General features: G+C 35.2%; 1 long non-coding RNA gene across 1 annotated transcript in view; it reads right to left on the reverse strand.

The window, feature by feature from the left end:
* The window catches only part of LOC109027659 (uncharacterized), a 211,703-nt gene that overhangs the window by 55,667 nt on the left and 128,535 nt on the right, over positions 1-27,501 (reverse strand). The gene's annotated exons all lie outside the window — the stretch shown is intronic.

Genomic DNA, 27,501 nt, shown 5'->3' on the forward strand with positions numbered 1-27,501 from the left:
ATACTGTTATTTAAAAGTGGACTTGGATTAGGGTTTTTTTTTTACAAATTATAAAGCAAGCACTAAAACAAGTACACAATGAACATAACTGATATGCTAAAACAGGAGATAAAACAAAATTATATAAAAAGCTCAATTAAAACCACAAAAAGCAAAGAAAAAAGAGTGGAAGACAAAAGTAGAAATGTAGTAGCAAAGAATAAGAGTAACAAAGGGAAAAGAGTAACAATATGGTAAATATTAGTCCAAATATATCTGTAGTCACTTTGAATATCAATAACCTAAATACACTAATTAAAAGGCAGAGATGGTCAGAACAGAACAAAAAATAAGATGCTACTATGTGCTGTCTACAAGAAGGCCACATTAAATACAAAGATATATAGAATAAAAGTAAATAGATGTGGAAATATGTCATGCTAACACTAATCAAAAGAAAACAAGAGTATATACATTCAAGACAGAGCAGACTTCACAGCAATGTAAGTTATCAAGAATAAAGAAGACTATTACATAATGATATAGGGTTCAATTATTCAGTAAGACATAATAATCTTAAATGTATATATGCCTAACAACAGAACACCAAACTAAATGAAACAAAAACTGATAGAACTGCAAAGAGAAATAGATTAATTCACTGTGATAGTTGGAGACCTCAAAACTTCTTTCAAAAATGAACTGATCCAGTATGGAGAAAATCAGTAAGAACATAACTGAACTGAAAAACACCATCAATCAACTAAATATAAGAGACACCTATAGAGTATTTTATCCAAGAGCAGCAGAATACACATTCTTCTTAAGCTCACATGAAACCTTTACCAATATAGATCACATTCTGGGCTATAAAACACACATTAACCAATTTAAAGAAAAAGAAATCATAAAGTATCTTCTCACAGAACTCAATGGAATTAAGCTAGAAGTCTGTAATAGAAATATAACAGAAAATTTCCAAAATAGTTGGAGATTAAGCAACACACTTCTCAATAATACATGGGTCAAAGAAGAAATATTCAATAAAACAAGATATTTTTAACTAAATGGAAATAAAAACACAAATTAATACAATTTTAGGATGCAATGAAAACAGTGTTTAGAGGGAAGTGCATAGCTTTGAATGTACATATTAGAAAATAAAAAAATCACACTTTGGAAGAAAAGAAGACAATGATTTAATAAAAATATGCCAAAATGATTTGTGCTACTCTAACTAACCTTCCTCTCATTTCTGCTCCCAAGCTTATCTGTCATCCTGAAAATTACACTCCAGATTCCTAAAAACTAAGGGAGTAAAACAAAGTTAGAACCCTTTAAAAGACTCTTTTTTCAAAGAATGATTATCAGGTCTCTCTCGTGGGTCTTAGGATGACCCCAATCAAGCCATGTCTTTATTTGACCCTATTCAAACTTATGAGGTACTGAAGCCTCTCTTTGGGAAGTGTTTGTGGAATGTTTTGACATCCATTTTTGCTTGGGACAATAGACAACAGTTGGGAAAAACTATAGAGTAGCCAAAAACCTTAAAGGAAAAGCTTATGTGTGAGATGTATACAAGAGCTTTGAAAAGCTCTGACTTAAACTTGGGAACGTAGAAGACTGTGTGAATATGTAGCACTGTGCCAAGCTCATTAGACATCTGAGAAGGCCCTAAGCCCTCACATTCTAAGCGGCCTTGAGTCTTTGAGCAAAGGAAGTGGTGACTAAGGCAGAGTTGTAAACTGTCTGTCTGAGTGTTGAAAGCATACTTCATCATATATATAGGAGCCCTTAGCAAAGACTGTGAGATTTATTGGTTCCAGGGCAGTAAGGAAACCTCTTCTAATGATTAGCTCACCATCAAACTTACCGAGTAGAGATTACAGTGGCCACAAATGAGAAAGAACAGACTTTATAGTATTAGTTCAGAAGTCACTAAACAAACCAACAGCAACAATTAAACAAGTAGCTATAAAAAAACTCTGGGGAACAGGGTGAATCTGATTTCCAGAGTTCCCACATTATATTATTTAAAATACTCAGTTTTTAACAACAACAACAACAAAATGAGACTTGCCAAAAATGCAAGAAAATATGAACCATAGACAAGAAAAAAAGGCAATTCTTAGAAACTGTGCCTGAGGAGGCCCAGATTCTTGACCTATTGGACAAATACCTTAAGTCAGCATTTATAATTATATTCAAAGACCCAGAGAAAACTAGTTCTAAAAAATTTTTTTAAGACTGATATCACACTAAAGAGAAAATATCAATACAGAAATGGAAATTTTTTAAAAAAATAAACACTTGGAGTTGCAAAATACAATATACCACTATGAAAAACTCAGGTACAGAGATGGAGCAAAATGACCAATTACAACTCTCCCGTGATCATCCCCGTATAGGAACAACAAATTAAACAACTTTCCACATAAGAAAGCACCTTCATAAGAACTAAAAATCAGGTGAATGATCACAGTACCTGGTTTCAACGTCATATCAATGGAAGAGTCACCAAGGAGGGTAGAAAACAAAGCCTTGAATTGCTGACACCACTTTTCTTCCATCCCTTAGCAGTGGCTGCAATGGCATGGAGAGACAATCTGTCTGTCTAGAGGAGGAAAAGTTCAGTAATTTTGGGACTTTGCATTGGAACTCAGTGCTGCCTATCACAGCAGAAAGCAACACAGGGCAAACTTCAGCTAGCACCCAGAAAAGAGCATTTTGACTGGATCAAGCCAGAGGAGAATTGTCCATCCCAGTGGTCAGAACCTGAGTTCCTGTTAATGCCACCACCACCGGCTACATTGTTCTGGGGACATAAATAAACTTCAAAGGCAGTCTAGGCAACAAGGGCTGTAATTCCTAGGTAAGTCTTGAAGTTGTGCTGGGCTGGGATCCAATAATCTTGGGGTACACATGACCTAGTGAGATGCAAGCTAAAGTGGCCAACAAAGTGCTTGCATCATGCCTCTCCCAACCACAGGCAATGCAGCTTTGGGGGCGATACCTTCTTTGGACTTGAGAGAGAAGAGAGAAGAGTAAAGAGGAATTTATCTTTGCAACGTGGATACCAGCTCAGCCACAGTAGAATAGGGGACAAGGTGGATTCCTGAGGCCCCCATTCCAGGCACTACCTCCTGAATGACATTTCTACACATACTGTGAGCCAAGAGGGAACACACTGCCTTGAAGGGAAGAACACAGTTCTGGTGGTATCCATCATCTGCTAACTAAAGAGCCCTTGGGCCTTAAATAAACACCAATAGTAGCCAAGCAGTGTTCACCGTGAGCCTTGGGTAAGACCTAGTGCTGTGCTGGCTTCAGGCGTGACCAGCACTTTCCCAGCTGTGGTGGCCATGAGGAAAGCCTCCTTCTGCTTGAGAAGAGGAGAGAGAAGAGTAAAGGGGACTTTGTTTTTCAGCTTAGGCACCAGGTCAGCCACAGTGAGATAGAGCACCAAGCGGGCTCCTGGGAATCTCAGTTACAAGCATTGGCTCCTGGATGAAATTTCTGGGCTTGACCTGGGCCAGAAGGGAGCCCACTTCTCTGAAGGGAGAGACAGAGACCTGGCAGCATTTACCACAAGCTGACTGAAGAGCTGTTGGGCCATGAGTAAACATCAGTGGTAGCCATGGGCGTGGGGTGGCAGTGCACATGGGAAGAGAGTTCTTCTGCTTGAGAAAAGGAGAGCGAAGAGTGGGAAGGACTTTATCCTGTGGCTTGGATGCCAGCTCAGCTGCAACAGAATAGAACACCAAGGAGATTTCTAAGGTTCCACACTCCAGGCCTTGGCTCCTGGATGGCATTTCTAGATCTGTGCTGAACCAGGGAAAAGCTTGCCACCTGGATGGGGAAGAACACAAGCCTGGCTAGGTCTGCCACGTACTGATTGAAGAGCCGTTGGGCTTTGAGTGAATATTGGTGGTAGCCAGGGAGTGATTCCTATGGGCCATGGTTGAAACTCAGTGCTGTAGTGGCTTCAGGTTAAACCAAGCACTGTTCCAGTAGTAGTGACCACAGGGGTACTTGTGTCACCCCTCTTCCAGATCCAGGCAGCTCATCACAAAGAGAAAGACTTCATTTGTTTGGAGGAAAATAAGGAGGAGAACAAGAATCCCTGTCTGGTAATCCAAGGAATTCTCTTAGATTATATCTAAGACCCCCCAAAGTTGTACCTAATTGAGTCTGCAAGAACCACAACATTACTAAGTTTAGGGTGCTCCCTAATGCATATATAGCTGTAGTGACCAAAAACTTAGATTACAACACTCAATTCCCTTTGAATACTTGGAAACTCCTCCCAAGAAGGAGAGGTACACACAAGCCCAAACTGCAAAAACTACAATAAATACCTAACTCTTCAATGCCCAGACATTGATGAACATCAACAAGCATCAGGACAATCCAGGAAAACAGACCTCACCAAACAAACTAAATTAAACACCCGTAACCAATCCTGGAGTTACAGATAAATGTGACCTTTTAGAGAGAGAATTCAAATGAATTGTTTTGAAGAAGCTCAGTGAAATTCAAGATAACACAGAGAATGAATTCAGCATCCTATCATATAAATTTAACAAAGAGATAGAAATAATGTTTAAAAATCAAGCAGAAATGTCAGGAGCTGAAAAATTCCACTGACACGCTGAAGAATGAGACTCTCAACAGCAGAATGGACCAAACAGAAAAATTAAAGATCTTGAAGACAGGCTATTTGAAAATACACAGTCAAAGGAGACAAATGAAAAACAAAAAATGTAGTGAAGCATGCCAACAAGATATAGAAAATAGCTTCAAAAGGACAAATATGAGACTTATTGGCCTTAAAGAGGAGGTAGAGAGAGAGATCAACGTAGAAATTTTATTCAAAGAAATACTAACAGAGAACTTCCCAAAGCTACAGAAAGATATCAAGATTCAAGTATGAAAAGATTATAGAACACCAAGCTGACTGAGCCCAAACAAGACTATCTCAGACATTGAATAATCAAACTCCCAAAGGTTAAAGACAAAGAAAGGATCCTAAAAGCAGCAAGAGAAAAGAAATAAATTACATACAAAGGAACTCAAATGCATGTGGCAGCAGACTTCTCAGTGGAAACCTAACAGGCCAGGAGAGAGAGGCATTACATATTTAAAGTACTGAAGAAATAAAACTTTTTATACTAGAATAGTACATCCAATAAAATTATCATTCAAACATGAAGGAGAAATAAAGACTTTCCCAGAAAAAAAAAAAATGCTGAAGGACTTTGTTAACACCAGACCTGTCTTACAGAAAATGCTACAACAAGTTCTTCAATCTGAATGGACATTAATGAGCAATAAGAAATCACCTGACGGTATAAAACTCACTAGTAATAGTAAGTATAGTAAACACAGACAAACACAGAATATTATAACATTGTAATTGTGGTATATAAATTACTTATGTCTTGAGCAGAAAGACTGAAATATGAACCTACCAAAAATAACAACTACAACAACTTCAAGGCATAGTATAATAAGATATAAATAGAAGCAACAAAAAGTTGAAAAGTGGGAGCATGAAGTTAAAAGGTGGATTTTTTATTAGTTTTCACTTTGCCTGTTGTTAGTTTGTTTGTGCAATGTGGTAAGTTGTCAAGAATTTAAAACAATGGGTTTTAAGGTGTTATTTGCAAGCCTTGTGGTTACCTTAAATAATAAATCCTACAACTGATACATAAAAAAATAAAAAGCCAGAAATTAAAACTTACCACCAGAGAAAATCACCTTCACTAAAAGGAAGACAAGCAGAAAGAATGGAAGGAAGAGAAAAACACAAAACAATCAGAAAACAAATAACAAAAATGGAAAGAGTAAGTCCTTACTTATCAATAATAACATTGAATATAAGTGCACTAAACTCTCCAACCAAAAGACATAGAGTGGCTGGATGGATTAAAAATGCAATAGCCAATGATCTATTTCATATAAGATTAGTAACCAGAATACATATGCAGCTCGAACAACTCAATAGGAAAAAATCTAATAATCTAATCAAAAATATGCAAAAGATCAGAATAGATATTTCTCAAAAGAAGACATACAAATGGCAAATAGGTATATAAAAAGGTGCTCAACATCACTGATCATCAGAAAAATATAAAGAAAAGCTACAATGAGATATTGTCTCACCCTAGTTAAAATGACTTTTATCCAAAATAAAGGCAATAACAAATTCTGGGGAGGATGTGGAGAAAAGGGAAACCTGTAACACTGTTGGTGAGAGTGTAAATTAGTACAACCACTGTGGAGAATAGTATGGAGGATCCTCAAAAATTAAAAATAAAACTACCATATGCTCGAGTAATCCATTGATAGGTATATACCCAAATGAAAGGAGATCAGTATATTGAAGAGATATCTACACTTTCATATTTATTGCAGCACTGTTCACCAATACTGCAGGAAAGCAAGATTTGGAAGCAACCTAAGTGTCCATCAACTGACAAATGGATAAAGAAAATGTGGTATATGTGCACAATGAAGTACTATTCAGCCCTAAAAAAGATCCTGTCATTTGCACCATTATAGATGGAACTGTAAATCAACTATGTTAAGTGAAATAAACCAGGCACAGAAAGACAAACTTCACACACCCTCACACATTTGTGAAATCTAAAAATTAAATCACTTGAACTGATGGAGATAGAGAGCACAATGATGGTTACCAGAAGCTGGCAAGAGTAGTGGGAGGCAGAGAAGAAATGGGGATGATTAATGATGACAAAGTATAGTTAGATAGAATAATAAGATCTAGTATTTGATAGTATAACAGGATGATCACAGTCACGAATAATTTATTGTACTTTTAAAAATAACTAAAAAAGGCAGAGTGCAGTGGCTCACGCCTGTAATCCCAACACTTCGGGAGAACTCAGGTGGGTGGATCACCTGAGGTTAGGAGTTCGAGACCAGCCTGACCAACATGGTGAAACCCCATCTCTACTAAAAATACAAAAATTAGCTGAGCGGGGTTGTGGATGCCTGTAATCCCAGCTACTTGGGAAGCTGAGGCAGGAGAATCGCTTGAACCTGGGAGGCAGAGGTTGCAGTCAGTCGAGATCAAGCCATTAGACTTCAGCCTGGGCAGCAGAGTGAGACTCTGTCTCTAAATAAATAAATAAATAATGAAAAGAGTATAATTTGAATGTTTGTAACACAAGGAAATGATAGATGTTTGAGGTGATATACATCCCACTTACCCTGATGTAATTGTTACACACTGTATGCCTTATCAAAATGTCTCACTTACCCCATAAATTATACACCTACTATTTACCCATAAACATTAAAAATAAAAGTAAAATATAAAAAGAAAAATTCAATAAAGGGCTTCAGCAGCATATTTGATCAGGCAAAAGAGTCAGCGAATTTAAATATAGATCAATTAAGATTATCTAGCATAAGAAACAATGTCAACAACAAAAAGAATGGAAGGAAAAAAGGAAGAACAAAAAGGAAGGAGCAATAAAGAGCAGAGCTTCAGAGAACTATGGGACATTATCAAAAGTATGTAAATATACATAATACGCATCCCAGAAGAACAGAAAGATAAAAATGTTTGAGGTAGTAGAGGTCAGGCAGTAGAGACTACGTAGAATTAGTCTGTAGTTTGAGGAAATAATGGCTAAAAATTTCCCAGTTTTGATAGAAATAAACAAACATTGGTCTACACCTCCAAAAAACTCAACAAACTCTATGTAAGACAAACTAAAGCAAATCCACACCTAGATACATCACAATCAAACTGTGGAAAGCAAAAAAAAAACAAAGATAAAAATCTTTTTTTTTTTTTTTTGAGACAGAGTCTCACTTTACTGTCCAGGCTGGAGTCCAGTGGCATGATCTCAGCTTACTGCCACCTCTGCCTCCCAGGTTAAAGCCATTCTTCTGCCTCAGCCTCGCAAGTAGCTGAGACTACAGGCATGTGTTACCACTCCTGGCTAATTTTTGTATTTTTAGTAGAGATGGGGTTTCGCCAGGTTGATCAGGGTGGTCTCGAACTCCTGACCTCAAGTGATCTGCCCGCTTCGGCATCCTCAAATGCCTGGATTACAGGCATGAGCCACTGCATCCGGCCAAAGATAAAATCTTGAAGGCCACAAATGATTTATTATGGACAGGGATCTTTCATAAGATTGACAAGTTTTTTTCTCTTCTGGAACCATGGAGGTCAGAAAGCAGTGAGGTGACATATTCTAAGTGAGGAAAGAGAAAGCTGACAATCATGAATTCTGTATCTAGCAAAACTATCCTTCCAAAATGAAGAAGAAATGAATACATTCCCAGATAAATATAAACTGATATATGTCCCTAGCAGTCCTGTCTTATAAAAAGTACTAAAGAGTGTATTTCACACTGAAATGAGAGCACATTGTATTAGCATTCTGCACAGAAACAGAACCAGTAGAAGACCTACGTGTGTGTGTGTGTGTGTGTGTGTAATTTATTATGGAATATGATGTTTGTAATTAGGAGGCTGAGAAGTCTCACCATCTGCTCTCTATAAGCTGAAAGCCAGTGGCGTAATTCAGTCTGAGTTTGAAGCCCTGAGAACCAGGCAGTCCAAATTCAAAGGCCTGAGAATCAAGGGGCAGGGTGGCGCACTCATGTGAATCCTGGAGCTTAAAGGCCTAAGAATAGGAGCTCTGACATCTGAGGGCAGGAGAAAGATGGATGTCCCAGCTCTAGAAGACAGAAAATTTGCTCTTTCTCTACTTTTTTGTTCTATTAGGGCCCTCAATATACATTAGATGACGACCACTCACTTTTGGTGAGGGCAGAACATTTTTACTCAGTTTACTGATCCAAATGCTAATATTTTGTTGAAGTGCCCTCACAGACACACACAGAACTAACGTTTTACAGCTTATCTGGTCATCGTTTAGCCCAGTCAAGTTGATACAAAATTAATCATCATACATATTAAATGGTAACTCAAAACCACATGAAAAACTAAAAAGCACAGTAAATGTAATGACATAGATAAATATCAAAGAATATAGAAATATATCTTCTGTTTGTATAATGTATAAATATATCCTTTGTAACTTTTGCTTCCTATCTTAATAATGTATCTTAAGTTGATGGACATACAATGTATATAGATGTAATTTGAAACAATAAAGCATTAAGGGGGGGCAAAACAATATAGAAGCAAAATATTTGTATGCATATTAGTTTGCTAAGGCTACCATAATAAAGCACCACAGACTGGGTGGTTTAAACAAATAAAATTTACTTTCTTACATGTCTAGAAGCTAGAAGTCCAAGATCAAGGTGTCAGCAGGGCTGGTATCTTCTGAGGCCTCTCTCTTTGGCTTGTGAATTGCCATCTTCTCCCTGTGTGTTCACATGTTTCTCCCTCTATACGTATCTGTGTCTACATTTCTTCTTCTAATAGTAAAACATGACATCTTAATTTAGAGTCCATCCTAATGACCCCATTTTAACCTAATTACCCCTTTAAAGACCCCATCTCCAAATATATCATATTCTGAAAAACTGAGTGTTAGAACTTCAACATATTAATTTTAGGGAACATAAGCCCATAATATGTACTATTAAATTGGTATTAATTCAAACTAGATTATTATAAGTTAAGATCCTTAATGAAATTCCAAGGACAACTGCTAAGAAAACAACTGAGAAATATTTAGTAAAAGATGATAAGGGAATTAAATGTCAAAAAGAAAAAATCAATTTAACAAAAAACATGGCAGTAATGAAGAAAATAAGAAACAAAAAAAGACATGGAAGGTTAAAAGCATATAGCAAAATGGTAGATGTCAATTCTACCATGTCAGTGATTACATTAAATGTAAATTGATCAAATACTACAATTAAAGTTAGAGATTGAAAGTATGGCTAAAACAATGATCCATCTATGTGCTGTTGATACTTTAGATTTAAAGATACAAACAGATTGAAAATAAAAGGCCAGAAAAAATGTATACCAAGTAAACGGTAACACAAAGAGAGTTTGGAGTGGTTATACTAATATCAAAAATAAAAAATAGACTTTAAGACAAAAAAAAATTGTTACCGGAGAAACAAAGGGTGTTTTATAATGATAAAAATGTCAGTCCATCAAAAGGATATAACAATTATAAACAGAACAATGGAGCCCCAAAAATCCATGAAGTAAACAATGATAGAATTGAACAAAGAAAGAGACAACTCAATAATCAGTGTTGGTGACTTCAATACTAGATAATCAACTAGACAGGAGATCCCAGGATGTAGAAAATTTGAACAATACTGTAAATGAACTAGACCTGAAAGACATCTGTAGAACACTCCATCAACAACAGCATGATACACATTCTTCTCAAGTGCACGTGGAACATTCTCCAAGACAGGCCATATGTTTGGCCACAAAACCCATCCTAACAAATTCAAAAGAATTGAAAACATACAAATTATGTTCTCTGACCCCAAAGAAAGGAAACTTAAAGTAAATAACAAGAAAATCTGAGAAATTCACAAATGCAGGGAAATTAAATAACATTTCTAAACCACAAATGGGTCAAAAAAGAAATCATAAAGTAAATTAGAAAATGCTCTGTGATGAATAAAACAAAAACACCACATATCAAAACTTGAGGAATGAAGTGAAAGTAGGACACAGAAGGAAATTTCTCATTGTAAACACCTACATTAAAAAGAAGTTCGCAAATCAGTCACTTACACTTCTACCTCATGAAACAAAAAAAAAAAGAAAAAATCTAAACCCAATTAAAGCAGATGGAAGAAAACATCAAAGATTAGATTCTGAATACACAAAATTGACAATAAGAAAACAGACAAATAATCAATGAAACCAAATGCCGATTATTTTGAAAAGATCAACAAACTGACAAAATGTTAGCAATACAAACCAAGAAGAAAAGAGAGAAGAGAAATTACTCCCACCAGGAATGAAAGAAGAGACATCACTAAAAACATGACAGAAATAAGAGAATATTATGAACAATTATAGGCCAACAAATTAGATAATCAAGATGAAACAAACATTTATCAGCACATATAAAGAATTATAAACTATGAGATTTATCTCAGAATGTATGCATAGTTCAATATATGAAAATTGATCAATATAATGTAACATAATAATATAAAAAAGGGGAAAAACACATGATCATCTCAACAGACAGAACAACTTTTGACAAAATTCAACACTCCTCATGATGAAACACTTAAAAATCAAAAAAAGAGGGAAACTATTTTAACCTAATAAATCTCATCTACAAAAAACCCACAGTTAACTTTATCCTTAATCATGAAAAAACTGAACATTTGTCACTTAAGATCATGAGAAAAGGGAAAGATATTAACTCTTGCCACTTTCATTCAATATTGTGCTGGAGGTTAGACAAAAAAAAAAAAAAAAAGAAAACCCAAAAGCATCCAGATTGGAGCGAAAAAACAAAACTATCTCTATTTGCTAGAGACGTGTTATATAAAAATCCTAAATAATGCACATACATGCACGCACACACAAAACTGTTAGAGTAATAAATATTTACAGCAAGGTTGTAATATACAAGTTCAATATACAGAGTCAGTTGTATATATACTAGCAATGAATGATGTGAAAATAAAATTTAGCAAACAATTCCATATATAAATATTATTAAAACAAGTAAAATGCTTATGAATAATTTTAAAAAAAGAATTGCAAAACTAATACTTTGGAAACCCCAATTCATTGTTGAAATTTATGTTGAAAAAAATTGAAAAGTACCTAATAAACAGAAGGACATCACATGTTCATGGATTTGAAGACAAAATATTGTTAAGATGGTGATACTTCTCAAATTAATCTACAGACTCAATGCAATCCCTATCAAAATTCCATCTGTATTATTCACTGAAATGGAAAAGTTGATCCTAATCCATATGGAACTGCAAGAGTCCCAAAATAGCCAAAACATCTTGGGGAAAGATAGACATATCTTATCTTTATGACGGTATCACACTATCATACAAAGCTACAGTAATTAAGACAGTGTGATACTGACATAAAGATAGACATACCACTTAATGGAATGGAACTCAAAGTCTGTAAATAAACCTGTGCAATTTAGTTTTGACAATGGCACTAAGGTCATTTAATCAAAAGAGAATATTTTTCAACAAATTGTTTGGGGACAACTGAATATCCAGATGAAAACAAATGAATTTGGGCACATACCTCACAATGTATAAAAAAACTTCATATAAATCAGAGTCTTAAGACTATTAACTAAAACTGTACAACTCTTAGGAGAAAACAATGAGGAAAATATTCATGGCATTGGATTTGGCAATGATTTCATAGGCATAACACCAATAGCACAGCCAACAAAATAAAATATAGATAAATTGGACTTCAAATCCAAAACTTTTGTTCTTCAAATGACACTATTAAGAAAGTACAAAAACCCACAAAGTGGATAACATATTTGTAAATCATATGTCTGATAAGGGATTAATATCCAGAATATATAAAGAACTCTATATAACTCAACAATTTAAAAAAAACAAATAATCCAGTTTAAAATGGGCAAAGGATCTGAACAAATATTTCTCTAAACATGTAAAAATGATAAATAACCATGTAAAATGATGATCAACATAATTATTCATTAGGAAAATGCAAATCAAAGCCATAATCAAATACTACTTCACACACAGTAAAATGTCTACAATAATTTTTTTAAATGGTGAAATCGTGATGAAATTAGAACCTCATGCATTTGTGAGTAGGAATGAAAAATAGTGCAACCTTTGGAGAACAGTTTGGAAGTTCCTCAAAAAGTTAAATGTAGAGTTACCATATAAACCAGCAAGTTCACTTCTTAGGTATACATCCAAGAAAACTCAAAACATATATTAATATACAAACCTGTACAAGAATGTTTATAGCAGCAGTATTTGTAATAGACAAAAAGTAGAAATAATTCCATTGTCTATCAGTTGATGAACAGATAAATAAAAGTGACACAGTCATGAAACATCTAATGTTCCTGTCAATGACAGGCCACATATATATATGATAATAGTCCCATAAGATTACAATGGAGCTGAAAAATTCCCATTGCCTAGTGACACTGTAGCTGTTGTAATATCATAGTACAATGCATTACTCATGCATTTGTGGTGATACCGGTGTAAACAAACCTATTGTGCTGCCAGTCATATAAAAGTCTAGCATATACAATTATGTACTTTATATAACATTTGATAATGATGATAAACAACTATGTTACTGGTTTATGTATTTACTATCTTATACTTTTATCATTATTTTAAAGTGTACTCCTTCTCCTTATAAAAAAAGTCTAAGATAAAATAGGCTCAGGTAGGTCCTTCAGGAGGTATCTAGAAGGAGACATTGTTATCACAGGAGATGACAGCTCCGTATGTGTTATTGCCCCTGAAGACCTTCCAGTGGGACAAGATGTGGAGGTGGAAGACAGTAATATTGATGATCCTGACCCTGTGTAGGCTTAGGCAAATGTGTGTGTTTGTGTCTTCATTTTCAACAAAAAGTTTGAAAGTAAAAAAATAATAATAATTTAAAAATCGAAAAAAGCTTACAGAATAAAAATATAAAGAAAGAATATTTTTGTATAGCTATACAATGTTTTCAAGGTAACTATAATTATAAAGGATTCAAAAACTTTTAAGAAATTAGCTTATAAAGTTAAAAAGTTATAGTAAGCTAAGGTTAATTCACTATTGAGGAAAGAAACAATTTTAAATAAATTTAGTGGAGCCTAAGTGTACAGTGTTTCTGAAGTCTACAGTGATGTTTAGTAATGTCATAGACCTTCATATTCACTCACCACTCACTCACCCAGAGCAACTTGCAGTCCTGCAAGCTCCATTTATGGTAAGTGCCTTATGCAGGTATCATTTTTTATATTTTATACTGTAGTTTCACTATACCTTTTTTATGTTTAGATACATAAATACTTAGCAATGTGTTACATTTGCCTACAGTATTCACTTCAGTAACATGCTGTATGACTTTGTAGCTTAGAAGCAATGGGCTATACCATATAACCTAGGTGTATAGTAAGCTATACCATCTAGGTTTGTGTAACTACACTCTACAGTGTTGCAGGACAACAAAATCACATAATGATGCATTTTTCAATGCATCCCATTAGTAAATGTTGCTTGACTGTTTATCCATGCAATGGAACATTATTTGATCACAAAAAAAGAAATACAGTACTAATATATGCTACAACTTGGATGAACCTCAAAAATATTAGTTTACATGAAAAATGTCCATTTTTGTATGATTCCATTGGTAAGAAATGTATAGAATAGGAACATTTGTAGAGATAGGAGATTATTTGCTAGCAACTTGGGAAGTAGGAACGGGGTGTGACTGATAACATAAGGTTTCTTTTTGGGTTCATGAAAATCTTCTGGAGTTAGTAATGTTTGCACAATCTTGTGAATATACTAGAAACCATTGAATTGTACACTCCTAAATGGTGAATTTTATGGTATGTGAATTATTAATACATATTAATTTTATAAAGAAAGGCTCTGAAGCATAAATAAATTCTCAGGGAGATAAGGGAAATATATAGTATTCAGAGAAATAATAAAAAATAACAATATAAAAAGGAACTGTCGAACAAAATATTAAAAACTTTTAGAAAATATTAAAAACTTTTAGAAAAAGAAAATAAAGATATTTTTAAACAAGTTGGGTCTCAAAAGTACATCTCTATTTCACCTTTTCTCAGGAATTTACCAGAGAATGTTATCTACTAAAATGATATTGTAAACCAAGAAGGAGGAATGCATGGATACAGGAAATGGAAGATCCACTTCAGAAGAAAGAGTCAAAGAAACTCCTAGGGGAGTGTGCAAGATCACAGGTGACAGCTGGTGTACCAGAACAGATTGAGGATAACTGCAGATCAGAAAACTCTAAGATTACATTGGTAGAATAACTGATTTACCTGAATGCACTGCAAAAAGATATGGACAATCTGTGGGGTGTATGAGAATGATTTAGCAATTTAAAAATATACAAAAAGTAAGCAAATTTAAAAACAAATTAATAATTACAAAAGAAAACAATCTGTACACAAAAGAGAGTACTCAAAGTATACTAAGTGGTATAGCTATGAAACATTCACTACATTTACATAGTCATAAAAATGTAAATAATACTGGTCTCACTAAAATTATTTTAGTATAATGATAACAAGAGGATAGGGAAATTGAGAGAGTGTTTGGTGAGGCCAGTGTGTATGTATTTTGGCAGGGAGGGTCTTCTGCAGTAAATTATATTAGTATTCAGCAAATACTCACTTTTCTTGTTGCCTGGTCCCTTTGATGTAGCCTTGGGCATATCATGTGCTTTGGCCAGTGCAACATGTATAGAAGCAATGTAAGCAGAGGCTTTCTAGGTGCCTGTGTGGTTTGACTTGACTGTCACATGTATTTCCTCATAAGCAGAGCATGGCCTGGGTAGTTTACTAGCTCCAGCATGACCCATGCAGCAGATCTGAAAATAACTCCACATCTTGAAGCAGAGCTCCTCACACCAATCTGTAGACTTATAATCAAGAAGCAAACATTTGTTTATATAACCACTAATATTTAGGGGGTCCTTTGTTGTGCAGTATTATTTGAGCAATCTGAAAAAATAGTCATCCATACCCAGCTCCTTGATTTTTAATTTTTTTAATCATGGGAATACAATAGGTGATTAAATAATTTAAAAATCAAGAGTGTATATATTGATTAAAGATATAGTGCTGGCCGAGAGTAGTGGCTCACACTTGTAATCTCAGCACTTTGGGAGGCTGAGGCAGGAGAATCACTTGAGCCCACGAGTTCAAGAGCAGCCTGGACAACAAAACAAGACTCCATCTCTGCAAACAGTTTAAAATTAGCTGGGCACAGTGGCATGCACCTATAGTCATGTTAAATGACACAGGATACAGGCATGACAACAGAATTATCTAAAAAAATGAAGGTGTTTATTTTTGGAAGAGAAAAAGAGAGCAAGGAGAGTGAGTTTGGGTAGCTGCTTCTTTTTTTCTTAACAAAGCTAGTAAAATTATGTGATCCTTCATATTATGTGATTGTATAACTGACAAATTAATGACTTAAAACAACAAAATATGTACATATAATAGCAGTAATTGCTACAGCTAAAAGATAAAGCAAGATATTGTATCAGAATTTTGCAAAATTGAGTTGAAAATTGACCTGAGTGCTCCTTTTGGAAATTTGAATGTCAAGCAGGTAGCTTTCTGGGGGTTTGTTTAGAGTTATTTCAACTAGTTTTTAAATTATTATCTCTCCTTCAAATGATCCCTATTTGTCTTCTTAAATTTTGTAGACCACCTAATTTTCTATCACTTTTCATCCTTTAAGCATATTTTAGCTGTATATGGCTAACTACATTATAGAAATAATAACTAAATAGATTAGTTATTTAAAGGAAGAATTGGGAGGGTATAGTTTATATTAAAATATTTCTCATAAATATTATCAATAACAACTAAGCTTCATTGCTGATTACGACAATGCTATCTAATTGGGAAGATGTATCAGAGTATTTGTAGTAATTTAGAAGAAATATGAAGCTGAGACTTTTGGCTAACCATTAGGTTCCATTCTTCATTTATATTGGTGACCTTCTCTTACTCTTTAATCCTCAGAGATGTATGCTCATGAAAATCAAAGAACAACGTCATGACTTAATACAGCTGTATAACTACTCAAAGTGCAGTTTTAACAGCAAGCTTCTTGTCATCGCTCAAAGATATTTTAAAGCCTCAACACAAATGCTCACAAATTAATTATTTGTAATGTCCTCAATCCCCTTCTTGAATCTCTAGAGCTCCCACACTTTTTTAACCTTCACTTCCTAATAAGTGCTTAAAAAAGAATCATAGAAAAATGTCATTAATTAGATGAATTCACAGCCTTATTTTCTTTGCCTAACTGATTTCCACAGCTTCCTGTTTGCAATCCTTTTCTTTTCCACATTTTCTCTTAACATTTCCTATTAAACCCTCTTTCCCTAAGATCTTTTGAGATGAAAAGTTCACTAGAACAGTGAGGAAGTGGAGCATTAGCCATTCCCTGACCTCTCATGGACAAACTAAAATGTACTAAAGCCTCTTCCATTAGAACAGAATCATGCCATTGCCTGTAATCCTAATTTTTAATTTGTCTGTGACAAAATTATTTGAAATGAGCTTTTTAGGAACCAAGATAAAAAGCTTCCTAAAGGCCAGGCACAGTGACTCATGCCTGTAATCCCAGCACTTTGGGAGGCCGAGGCTGGCAGATCACCTGAGGTCAGGAGTTTGAGACCAGCCTGGCCAACATGGCGAAACCCCGTCTCTACCAAAAAAAAAAAAAATTAGCTGGCAATCGTGGCAGGCACCTGTAATCCCAGCTATTTGGGAGGCTGAGGCAAGAGAATCACTTGAACCCGGGAGTTGGAGGTTGCAGTGAGCTGAGATTGTACCACTGCACTCCAGCCTGGGCAACAGAGTGGGACTCCATCTCAAAAAAGCTGCCTAGAGACTAGTGAAAAAAAATAGTGTAGCACTGTTTTGAAAGACATCTTTTTTAGGTTGGCGTTTCTGCCAGAGGTCCCTTCTTTAGGTAACATATTTCAGTTCAAGATAGAAGAGTGTTACTTAGAGCATAATGCCCTAGTAATCAATTTAGGTTTGAACATTTCATATATTTAGAGCTTAAGGTTTCAGTTTGGGGTATTCCTTATGAGAGTCACTTTTTGAGAAAGTTTGGATCTCTCGGCATTCTGAAGATTGCATAGATTTCATGAGGCATGACGATGAGTTAGCTATAAAAGCATAAGGATTTATGGATTCTATGTCCTATTAACTGCACATAAGTTTAAAAGAAAGGAGAGAATTGGGCTGTACAATATGCATTTCAGATTTTGCTGAATATAGAAATTTTGAAATGGCTTAAAGTGTTAGCCAAACCAAAATTCAGTTAAATTTACCCAATTCTGGTTTATACCAAGGATTTAAGTCCTCTTCCCATTGGGTTGCTTCCCAGAGTGTGTATTATCTGTTGATTGCTTTGAAATATAGATCGATTTTAGCAAAAAATGATATAAACAGAAAGGAATATTTTGTTCTTCTGCATCAAAACTGAAATGCAATCTAACATATAATTTATACTCTATATCATTGGGCTTGTTTTTTGTGTAGTAAAAAAAAATTTTTTTTTAGTACCTAAAAAGCTATTGTTTTGTATTATAATAAAAACTCTATTGATGTGCATCTGTAAAAGGTTTAAGTTATTCTCAGTGTCATTTGTCTTAATGCCTTTGATCTTACTTTCAAATTTCACTTATATTACAGCTAATGAAATGTTACTTTAAAACTAAAAAGTATACAAACAAGTTGGCTTGTTAAATATCAGGCAAACGGATTAATGTGATTTGTTTAATTTTGCCTCTAATAACTATAACAATAGAAAAAATCCTATGTGTTTTCTCCATTTCAACTATAGTATGTAGAGCATATATGAAAGGTTTGTAACTACACGTTCGATGTGACTACCATTATGGTCAGTGCTCTCAAATAAATTTTTATCTTTAGGAGATAAACTGTAGTATATTGTATATTTTGGTTTTAGTAACTCCCATCAAAATTCAGATAAGTATCTGAACTTTGTTATCTGAACTTTACTCGAACTATCCAAACTTCCTTTAATTTGTGATTCAAGCCTGAAAATCTCATGAGAACAGATGTTCTTGTAGGTTTTCTTTAGTTCCTGCTTCCATTGTGGGAAACAGGTTTCCACAGAAGTTTTTACACGCATTAAGTCTGAATGCATGATGCCTAGGGACTTTTATCCATTCAAATTCAAATTCGATATTGTTTTTACCCAGTTGAAATTTCAGTTCTTATCTGAACTTATCTTCTCACCTGAAGAAAGCTTAGTATCTCTATTATGTTCTAGTAGTTTTGGTCGCTGTTCTCTCCTAGAAGCTCTTTCTTTGTTAATCCTCTGTGGCATTGGTTTTTCTCAATACTCCATCTAGAAATACTTCATCTCTTGATGCTCCAGTTGCAGTTACATATTATCAATTTTTGCTTTGACCTTTGTTTACTCTGAATGATCCTGCATTATTTGGTATTTTCCAGACTTTTCATCCACATAGTACATGTACATTGAGCACACTTTGTGTGCCTGGCACTGTTACATGCACCGAATTCAAAGCAATAAACAAAGGAAGAAAACCCCAAATCCTGGTCTCATGAAACACAACTCGTATTGGGAGTAAGCAGATAAGCAATACAAATAAGCAATACAAATAATTTAAATATTTAATATATTAGATAGCTCTAAGTGCTATGTGGAGAACTAAAGCAGAGGGATGAAAGAAAGTCCTGGGAAGGGGCATAGTATTAGTAAGATTGGCAGGTAATTAAAACTTAAGGAAGTGAGGGTACAAAAAAGAGCTATCTGAAGGAAGGCCACTCAGGCAAAGAGAAAGCATCTGAAAAGACTTGGAGACTGGTGTACGCTTTGTATACCATTTGGCTCACTTTTCTTCTCTCTCTACATCTTGTCTATTGCTATGGAGTAAGTTGTCAACAAATATGCTCATAACTCTTGTTAAATAAAATGCATAGGAAGCCATTGGTTTGGACTGAGTTCCTGCACTTAGTCCCAACAGACCAAACCAAAATGGAGGCACTCATGCTAAAGTTCCACACCCCAAGCCAAAACTGACTTCACATCTGACGTTCTGAGAAACCAGAAGCATGAGAGATAATAGCCAAAACCCCAAACCGACCAGTTTTAACTGGCATGATAAGAAAGCCCTCCCTGCTTTTAATCTCTGCAAGAAAAGTAACTTTGAAACAACCAATCCACTTTTTGTTCTCTGTTTCTGCTTTCATCAACCCATTTCTCTCTACAAAACCAATCTCCTCTACTAAGCCCATTGTAACACTCATTCTAGTTTATAGAATAAGGTGTTTCTAACTCTAGAATTACAAAAGCCAATTAAGATCTTGAAACTACATTTGTTGTAATTTTATCTTTTATAGTTCTGGCAACCATGAAGGGACCCCAATGACATGTCCCTTGAGGAACACAAGAGAGACACTGCTGACCCCTTTTGAGGTTCTCGGTCTTCACAGAGCCTGGGGATTGCAAGTTTCTCTTAGGTCAAATTCTGCCCTTTTTTCATTGAGCTGTTTGATCTTATGGCTTTCAAATCCAGCGTTAGCTTGTGTTGTGAGAGGGTACTTGACCTTTGGGTTTGCAGGAGCTAATGAATTACTGGCAAGAATTGCAGTTTTAAAGGTAAGTGACAGCAATTGCAGTAAGCGGTTTTTACTTCAGGAGGCACAAACACCAGCTCTTGGAATTTGCAGGCATTTGGGTACTGAAATGGTTTGGCTCTGTGTCCCCACTCAAATCTTATCCCAAATTGTAATCTCCACGTGTCAAGAGAGGAACCTGGTGGGAGGTGATTGGATCATGGGGGTGGTTTCCCTCATGCTGTTCTGATGATAGTGAGGGAATTCTCATTAGATATGATGGTTTTAAAAGTGGCACTCCTCACCCCCACTGCAGCACGTGCTCTGTCTCCTGCTGCCATGTAAGAAGGTGCTTGCCTCTCCTTCGCCTTACGCTACGATTGTAAGTTTCCTGAGGCTTCCCCAGCCATGTGGAACTGTGAGTCAAATAACCTCTTTTGTAATTAAATTACCCAGTCTCAGGTTGTATCTTTATAGCAGTGTGAAAACGGACTAATACAGGTGTTATTTGTTTGTTTCTTTTTATTGCACACTTAAGTAAGGGAGTCTTCAGGTGTCTGACTGGGTCAGATGGAAACTGAAAAATTACTGGCTAAGCGGATCAAGGGGATCTCAGAGCCAAAACCACAACTTGACTGGTAGACATGAGTTGGGCACTTAATAGCTATAGAGTGCTTACCACCAAAAAATAAATCTCCCGTTTTAGGATAAACTGGACACAGAATGGGTTACTGCCTGTGAGGCTCAAGAAAATGCCCTTTAAACAAACTACATTGTGAAAGCATTACACAACCCAACCCAGTGGGGTTTTCCTCTCAGGCTTTTATCTTGGCTTTGAGAGATCCAAGATTCAGTGAAAAATTAGAATCCTTAATTTCTAAAGAACTGAGTACTACACTTTCCAGCTATTTCTGCCTTCACATATAAAAGTATTAGGTACCAGAAAATGCAAATACTTACAAAAATGATGAAATTTTACTAAAGATAATTTAAAATTACCATGGCCATTAGGTGGAATAATCCAGATGAAGAACATTGCACTTAAAGAAGTGACTCTAAAAACGAGGGTTCCCAAATTAGGTCCATCTGGGGTCACGCCTATTGATGTGCGGAAGCTTCTGAAAAGATTTCCAAATATTTTATTGTGTCTTTTAAAGAATGCTTTTCAAAAGCAAATGAAAAGCTTAAGTGACTGATAACAAAAATGGAATTGGCTAATCTTTTGCTTAGTTAGTATCCTATCGAAGAAGAAGGCCAAAAGAATGCTAAAGTGTTTATAAAGGTTAGGCTCTCAGGTCAAGTGGGTTTGCTTCTTTATCAGAGCTATCCATGCTGAGTCCAGGCATAAAGAATGCTTTCTTTGTCCTGTTTGTTAATGGGCTCCTCCCTGGAGTCATTAATCTAGTAAAGAAATAAACTAAATTGAAAAGACCACTCATGAAATGAAGTCAGTCTCCAAAATACACCTTTTTGGCATTTGGCTGGCTGTTCTGAAGGTTTTTGTAAAAATTTACATCTATAAAGGAAAATTCCTGGAAATTTTTACATTGAAGAGAGAACCTGGATCTAAACAAGCCTCAATTTTGACCATTTTGCCTTAACCAGGCTTTCTACCAACACCTTTCTTTGCTTAGGATAAATGGGACCTTCAAATAATAGATCATAATTTTTAACAAGTTCTGTGCAAGTGTGATGAAGTCTCCTGTCCTGTGATAAAATTCTTCTTCTCTGTTTGCTGTAACTCCCTGGGGAAAGGGTTGATGACAATGGAGGCCCTTTGGGAAAATCTGTCTTTAGGCAGATAAGGGAAATTCAGAAAGACTCATCTTGCATTGTACTATCTTCCAAGTGCGTTTAGCTCAAAATAATATATCAAAGCAATATATTTTGGGATGGCATGTCCTGTGCCCTGAGCTCCTTCAATGGCTAGTTTTGTTTAAGAAGAAATTCAAGTATAATTGTTAAGAATGAGGAAATTAGGTGGACATTATGGGATACGTTAGTCCTCCTTTAGCCAAGGTTTTGCTTTCTGTGGTTTTAGTTACCCAAGGTCAACTGCAGTCTGAAAATATTAAATAAAAGATTCCCAAAATAAACAAATTATAAATTTTAAATGGCCTGCCATTTTGAGTAGCATGATGAAACCTCATGCTGTTCTGTTCCAGCCCACCCAGGATGTAAATCACCCCTTAGTTCAGCATAAACAGGCTGTATGCATTACCTACTGGTGAGTCACTTTGTAGCCATTTCAATCATCAAATCAACTAACTGTTCTCATATCACAGTGCTAGTGTTCAAGTAACCCTAATTTTACTTAATAGTGGCCCCAAAGGGCAAGAGTAGTGATGTCGGCAATTCAGGTATGCCAACGAGAAGCATATCTGTTTGAAAGATCAGAAGGTAAAAGTTTTTGACTTAAGGAAAAAAAATGTGTGTGAGGTTGCTAAGATCTATGACAATAATAAATCTCCTATTTATGAAATTGTGAAAAAGAAAAAAGAAATTTACGTATAGTGTACATAGGGTTCAGTACTATCTGTGGTTTCAAGCATCTACTGGGGGTCTTAAAACATATCTCTTGTGGATAAGGAGTGGCTACTGAAATAACCCTTACAAAGATTATAACAGTGAGAGAGAGAGGTCTAGCATAGCTGACTCTATCATGCTTTCAGCCTTACAGGCTGGCTGTCCTTTCTCATTCCTGGACATAGGCCAAGGTAACCATGGGAGGAATTTAGCTTATAGTTTATCTTTGAAACAAGAATGGTCATAATCCCTCCCTAAAACTGATCTCCTCATTGTCTGGGGACTGAAACTGCCTTTGTAAGACTAATGAAAGGCCACAAGATTAGGATTATGCAAGGAGCCTGAATTCTGATAAAATGTTGGCGTGTGTAGTCAAATGATAACCAGACATTGTTTCATAGCCTGCTTTCCTGTAATCCTTCACTGCTCAAGAGTCATGAAGCCTGAGGTCACAGATTTGTAACTTCCCCACTTGCTCCTATAGATAACATTGCTATTGTAAAACCTAAGATTGGTCTTCTGAGATGTTTTCCAGACACAACTGACTCCACCTGGACAGTTGACCCACAACTTAATGGGTCCTGTGACCCCCCACCCAGAGGCTGACTCAGCACCTGAAGACCATTTTCCACATTCTTATAATTTCATCCCCAACCAATTAGCAGCACCCATTCCCTAGCCCCCTGCCCACCAAATTATCCATAAAAACCCAAGCCTCTGAGTTCTCAGAGAGGCTGATTTGAATAATAATACATTCTTGATCTTCCACTTAGCCAGCACTACAATTATTAAACTCATTCTTGGCTGCAAAAATCTGCTGTTCTTAGTGCATTGGCTTTTCTGGGCAGTGGGCAAGATGAACCCATCAGGCAATTACACTACTGTAAAAGTTTATAGATGAACTTGTCATAATTTCAAAAATATTTTTCAGTCACTTGAAATCTTAATGTCATATCATGCAAAATAAAAAACATACATGAAATTTCTGGTCATTTCTAAGTAAAATACTGAAACACTAATTCCTGAATATAAATTTTGGCATCTTGTTTTTATATGATATAGAAAATCTAAGTATTTTTAATTCTGTTAATAAACGTTTAAAAATAGTATTATAAGAAAACATATTTGTAAAAATTATGAAATGGTGCCCATCTAAAAAAATCATGATATAAAATAGTTGAAATTTGCTTACTTGCTAGTTTTCACTGAAATTAAGGTCACTAAGTGTTAAAAATTTTAGTTAGTATATGGTAAGTAAACCTAGGGATAATAAGGAAACAACTCTGTGTGTGAGGGAAGTAAGGCATGTTTATACAGCATATTATAAAGTATAAGAATGTTCTTGTTAAGGGAGAGAGTAGTTTTTTTCCTAAAGTAGAGTGACTAGCTGTTTCAAAATTTGAAAAGGGGAAACATAAAGAACAAAAATTGAATGAATCAGAATGCTGTAGGTTTATAAAAGATTAATCCTGTAAAATGTATTTTATTTGGGATCAAGCTGGCAAAAATCACAAAGACATTTATATAAGTTTTTCTAAAAATTGACCATTAGTATCAAATGCTAATGCAAAACTAGAATTTCATTCTCTGAGTTAAAACAATAAAGTTTTCTTGGAGTATTGATGTGTTCTTAATAGGAAACAGCAGAAGGTCTTTCTTTACCTTTTAGATAATTGGCCTAGGAAACAAAGATTCTGTGTTTTATCAAGATGATTCCTCATCCTTCATGTTGAATTTATTGAGCCTTTGATTATTTAATAAAACTGAGTCTTCTTTACTAAAGAGCTAAGGTTTTCGACAACTATCTAACTTTTTAAATTTGCCTTTAGGAGCTTTTAAAATTGTCACTATGGCTAAATGAATGATTGTTATTTCATAGTAACCTGTAATCCTATTTAGATCAAGTGTTTTAAAGCTGTTGATATTTTTGACAAATCTCCCAAAATCAAATTCTAACTTAGGCCTTTTCAACCTTGAATAACTTTTGTATTTTCCAATTGTACCCCTGAAAAACCTTAAAGGATATCTCACCTTGTAAAAGAGAAATATTGGACTAATTAGGTTTACTTGATATAGAAAGCATTGTAAAATAATACATGATGCTAAACCTTAGGTTATATTTATGGATACATTATTGATTGACTGTCTCAAAAGTTGTATGAAATTCCTAAATACATGATATGTAAATCTATACTTTTATAGATTTTATAGATTTATAGTACTATAGATTTTATAGATTTATAGTACTATATTTTCAAGTAGATTCATGAAAAGGTTAGAATGGAATTATAAGTGCAGGCTTCTGAGAACTTTAAGATCATACCATGGGACTGGGTAAGAATTTCTAGAACTATAGTGCGGAAACTGATAAGTTTGGGAAACTGCTAAGATCAAGCAGAACAAAAATTAATTATATGAGATTAAATGAGAAAATGAAGAATTATGGGGTTTTATGTTGTTAATTTGAAACATTGCTCATTCTTGCTGGAAAATGAAAAAATTTCCAGATCTAAATTAACATTTTTTTCTCTTAAGCTATCTGTCTATACCTTAGAATAATTTGGCAAATTATACTTCTCTAAACAGAATAAAACATTTACTTTTTCCTCTCCCTTTGACCCTTCCTTCCAAGATTTGGAAACAATCATTGAGTATTTTACTTTTATGGCAATATAGTTATTTGCATAAGTTCAATAAGAATATGTTCTTTTTTTAACAGAATAAAATTGGAAATATTGATTATATTAAAGCGTAGGCTAGAATGACACATTTGTGAATGTGGCTAGGATGAATTTACAGATACTACAGGTGAAGTCTGAAGTCGGCCTTGGTTTGGCTTCCTAACCTCTAGAGGTTTTTCAAAGTCCAATCTGAGATTCTTTGTCAAACATTCCAATGAAGCAAACTTAAAAAGAGTCTATGTGGTCAATTGCTATTTTGGGCATGCTTACATAAATAATCAGGCCAAGTTTAGTCAACTAGATATATTTTGTAAACAAATTTGTCTTATTCTGATTATCTTTGGTAGGAATAGGGGTGACTATGGAGAAAAAATATTTTTCTAAATAAAAATTATAGTTCACCTTTAAAACAATCTAGCTGTTAATTGTTTGCAAGTTTTTAACACCTACCTATAGAATGAACTAGATTCTGAATTACTTTCATTTTCTCCAATGTCTGGCTACAACTCTTCAACTAAGAACAAGAACTGCTCTGTTCCTGAAGCCCTGTAAGCTGAAGCTGGACAACTCAATGTAAATTTCAAGGAACTAGTCTCATGCCTGATGTATGGGATACACAGATAGTTCATCAAAATGCCTGATGTCCTAACCAGAGACATTTAAACTGTAACCCAGAATGAGAAGTTGATGACTTCATGCGGTGGACAGCTTTTCTCAAGATGTTGAACTAAGACTTCCTATCAATAACGAAACCCTTACCTCTCTTAATGTTCCCTTGCTTATGCCTACCTTTCTCACTTGGCAGGATAATGCTGTGGTTAAAATTTCAGAATCAGTAGTTTATGCAGGCAATTTGACAAAATGTCAGATCTGTCATGCCAAACCCAGATCTTTACATGACCTAAGTGACTTTTTAGCCCACTCAGTGGGTAAACTGTAGCAATATCTCCAATGCAATTATCCTTTGACTTGTACCAGTGGCCCCTTTTTATCGAGTCAGACCTCTGGACCCACTTGCTCTGACTCCCTGCTTTAACGTAACCAAGTCGTGGGATACTAGATAATGGAATCGCTACCTACTGGCTGAACAAGAAGGAATCTGCACAGTAGCTGACACTTCTTGTTGCACATGAATAAGAAGAAGAGACAGGCTGCTTGGCTAAAATGGGTAGATTCCTCATCTGGTTCATTCTTTCACCTATTTGATTTTTGTTGGTTTAGTTTATGGGGATCCTAGCTAAGTGACAAACTCCAAACTCCTAATATTATTATCCAGACAGCCATAATAGTATTCTCCCTGGTGTGCTGTATTCTCTCAAATATTTTAAATGTTTGCATGCAGTCATATGTCTAATGTCAAACGATCTCTCTTTAGCCGGAACAACAAAAATTCAAATAAATGCATCATCATAAGGATACTGTAATCTATAGACATGTTGAGTATGGAAACTCAGAATTTTGACAACTGAGAGTAGCAATAATGCCCTAAGCTTTGGTCACACTCTCACCTAGGCCCAAGAGACCAAACCAAAATGGAGGCACTCATGCTAAAGTTCCACACCTCCATGTCAAAACTAAGTTGTTTATCTGACCTGAGAAATCAAAAGAATGAGAGAAAATAGCCAAATCCCCAAACAGGCCATTTTAGCCAGTGTGATAAGGAAGCCCCCTCTGCATTAACCTTTACAAGGAAAGTAACTTTGAAACAACCAATCCACTTTTTGTTCTCGGTTTCTGCTTTCCTCAGCCCTTTTCTGTCTATAAACCAATCTCTGTTCTCTATTTTATATAAGGAGGTGTTTTATGATTCTAGAATTGCATATAAAAGTCAATTAAGATCTTTGAGCCAAATTTGTAGTAACTGTTGTAATTATTGTTACAACAATTATTGTAATTGTTTCTTTTCACACTCCCAAATTTATATCTCCATTTTGAGTGCCATATCTCAAACTTTCTGCCTAACATCTATCTAGACGTGAATGTCTTAT

This window comes from Gorilla gorilla, chromosome 1, assembly GCF_029281585.2.
Source record: "Gorilla gorilla gorilla isolate KB3781 chromosome 1, NHGRI_mGorGor1-v2.1_pri, whole genome shotgun sequence".
Lineage (NCBI taxonomy): Eukaryota > Metazoa > Chordata > Mammalia > Primates > Hominidae > Gorilla > Gorilla gorilla.